Raw genomic sequence first — 4,027 nt, 5'->3', positions numbered from 1 at the left:
AATACTATAATATAAATATATACATAAAATATACTTATACATAAAATACTTAAACCAATAATTATAATTTGATAAGTTATATAATAATGTTTGTTTTAAATATTTATTTTAAATTAAAAAACACATCTAATATATTTATTATAATTGTATTTGTTAAAACCTTTAATTTATAAACATATTATATACATATATTATGAATATATATACATTTGCATACAGTTTAAACAAAAAGATGTGGGAAACGTAAATCCAAAAGTGTCGGTTTCGTAAAATATATTACTTCAATTAAAATTAATTATATACAATTAAAAACATAAAAGAAGAAAAATAAAACAACAAAAACCGGGCCGCAGGGTTTTAACCCGCACCTCCGGCTGGTTCACCTGGACTTAACTGTAACAGCTCAGCTACCACCGCACCATAATATTGTCCGCTTTGGCCGGGACGTACCATCATCGCCTCACGGATTTGCTTTTGGTTGCCCAGGTAATCACCCATCCTCATACTACTCCCACCTGAGCACGTTTAACTGTGGAATTCTCTTCCCATTCACTACTATTAAGTGCACAAACGCGTTATGATGGGAAATGTATCCACCTCCTTATAAAAAAGACTTATTCTCCCTTCCAACCGATGTGGGATGTCTCACTAACCACATGTGCAACAGCTGTGACATTTGTCGATTTTTATTTGTATCCGTATTTGTATTTGTACTTATTAAACCGACCCGTTGTGTCGTTTCAATAAATTTGTATCATTTAATATTAATTTCGGCGATTTATAGTTATTACTCGTTCATTGTTTATCCGTTTAGTTCAAATAACGAATCTCCGAGCTATACAAGTTTATAAAATAATCAAGTTCAAAGTATTCGGGTATAAATCTCAAACAATCCAAATATACAAAAATATAACAAGTTTTAAGATAGTTATGTACATTTGTAAAGTTAAGGGTTAAGAGGTAAATAAAGTTAAAAATTAGTTTTATATATGTTATTAAGTAAGAGGGCTGAAAGTGTAACATCTAAATAATAATAATAATAATAAAAATAACAAACCCAGCCCAGCCTTCCCGTCCCCGTTCGATTTTCCGACCAGCCGCTCCGGCGACGGCCACAACATTTTCGGCGACCCTTAAACGCCATAATATAATCCGTTTGGATCCGTTAATCACCTCAAACGACTTCTCCACTAATTATAAACTTTATTCCATGATTAATTTTATCATTTAAACATCAATTAACGCGTATTAACTTCAACCGATCGGAATCTTTAACCAAAATAATAATAAATCGAATTAAACATGACTTAAACCAATTGACACTATAAAAAGGGCCCTAATCATCGCCCAAACGCTCGACAACCATTACATTACACAAACGAATTGTCCACAGTCTCTAAATTGTTCTTACTAGTTCGGCTCCGGCCAACTCGTCGTTCGTCGTTCTTCCGATACCATCCAAAGTAATTTTTACATGGTTGTGATAAGTTTTAACTCGACAAACAAAACCCCTAACTCTAAATCAACAAACATAAAACAGATTTGGATAATTGAAATCTAGGGTTTTGTGGGGAAGAAGATGAACTTGAACTTTGTGTATATAAGTTATTTTGTTTAATCTGTTTCCAACAACCCTGTTTGGTTTAGTGGTTATGTTTGTTGACTGTGTTCCTAAAGACCCGAATTCGAACCCGGGTCATTGCACATTTTTTTATATATTTTTTAAAAACCATGTTTGCTAATTATAATAGATTATATACATGTTAATAAATCATTATAAAATAAATAAAATCACTATTAAGTTAAATACAAATTATTTTAGAATGTTTTTAACCTTTTTAACTTAGAATCCAACTTTTACAAACCCAAACCTTTTATTAAAACTCGTAAAATATATATATAAATATGTGTATATATAATATCGTTATAACTTTATAGAAACTAAATTGTCAAATGTTATACCAAAATATACCTATAACGCTAAAATCCCGTAACATTATTATATACAAACTTAGTGTAAAACTCATAAATAAGATTATAATAGTAAACCATTAAAATCCGTTAAGTTTAAATATTAATATACTTTGAATGGGTAAAAGTATATATACAAATAATAACATATGAACTTCAAAACCACTATTTTATTTCCATTATCTAGTTAGTAATTATCATGTTTATTATTTTAGCACGCGAGATTCGATCATTCGGTTTCATATAACGCGCTTTCTGTTTATTTTCCAAGTTGTCATCCAATCTCAAAGGTGAGTTTCTCACAACCTCTTTTTTTAGTCTTTTATTGTTTTGGGTTAGCATATGTATCCTACAAAAATCCAATTGTTTATGATTTTGCTTACAAACTACAATTCATACATGGACTTGTGTGCTTACTTGTTACTTGCTCATAATACTTGCTCATGGATTACTTCAATATAGTATGATCATACACCCCCCCCCCCCCTTTGCACTCAAGACCTTGTTGTTATGAGTGGGAAAGAGCCTCATTAACCGAGTACATTGGTGCACAATCTCAATTGGAAATAACCTTATTTGCTTTTACGAGTTTCATGGAATTGTATGGTTTTTATGTATTATATAAAAATGTGTGAACTCACCAACTATTAAGTTAGTTGACATTATTTTATACATATGTTACAGGTATGCTTATTAGAGGATGAAACAAGCGAAGACACTAGACATAGGATTATCAATAATAAAGTTTTTGACGTGTTTATTTCCTTGTATTTTTCTTATTTGAAAAAGTACTTGTTATTTGAATCATCAATGAATTAATGATATTATTGTCACTTAATAGTGTCACATGTGTTTTGGGCAATCTGTACATCACACCCAGGTGTATTCCGCTTTAGCCGGGGTGTTACACCAGCCAACTGAGGTGGTGTGTCACCTAGTTAAGATACATAACCGGTTATATAAATACACATAAGCCAATCATCGTCCCCAAATTAAGAGCCCTAGAATTTACAATCGGGCAAAACGTTTGATGTTTGGCCGAATTGTTATGGGGTTATTATTAATAGGTTAGAGACAACACAGAAACATAAATCAAGTACCTTAAACGATTACGAATTGATGGTTTAAAAGATTGAACTAAGAACGGCTTAAACTCGAACAAGAATCGTTAATGGTCGGCTGTTGTATTGCAATTGATATAGGTTTTATGGTCGCTGGGTTAAAGAGAAGGTGCAGACGTAGATTAGGGATCAAGAAACCATATGGGTTACATTTTCGATAAAAAACAAGTTTGGGTTAAGGTTATAATATAATCTTTAGACAAGTTTGCAATATGGTCCCTGAATTTCATTTGTGGATACCAAAGAGGTTACACCTTAAGTTTAGGGTTAGTTTTAAACATGATTCAAAGTTATAATGGATAATTATCTAAACATGTAAGACAAAAATAATAATAACTCGATAAATGTGATGTTTTATTGATTAAACTATCTGAGCCTAGAAACGGGTCAGGTAACGACTATCAAAACAATAAATGAAAAGTTTGAATTGTTACATATTGTCATGCTTATATTTATGGAGTGTATTATATTTAAATTTGTAAAAATTGTTATACAAATAACATAATTATAATGATAAAAAATGTACTTGAAAGTCCCAACGAGTATACCCGGTACCCGTGGGTATGCTCGATACGCGACGGTAATTACCCGACAAATACCCGATGGGTAATGGGCTGGATATGGGACACAATTTTTCAAACGGGTATGGGTATGATATTACCAATACTCGGCTTGCTGCCATCCCTAATGTGGACAGTTGATGTATATAAAAGTATACATCTTTTTAGCATCAAATAATCTCTAAAAACTGCAACATCTTTCGTATAATATTGTTCAAATAACTACTTATCATGTTAAAATATATTTTCAGGTATATCCACGCCTCAAACGAAGTAACGGATAAAAAGGCAAAGAAAAATCAAAGAAAACCCAAGAAAACATCAAAACACACCCTCATGCTTCATTAAAAAGCGCCCCCATGCTTTCCTGTGCAA

The sequence above is a fragment of the Bidens hawaiensis genome, unplaced genomic scaffold (genome assembly GCF_021521415.1).
Source record: "Bidens hawaiensis isolate Kalapana, Puna unplaced genomic scaffold, B.hawaiensis_p1.1 tig00026179_1, whole genome shotgun sequence".
Lineage (NCBI taxonomy): Eukaryota > Viridiplantae > Streptophyta > Magnoliopsida > Asterales > Asteraceae > Bidens > Bidens hawaiensis.
Note: the sequence above shows the minus strand (reverse complement) of the source record.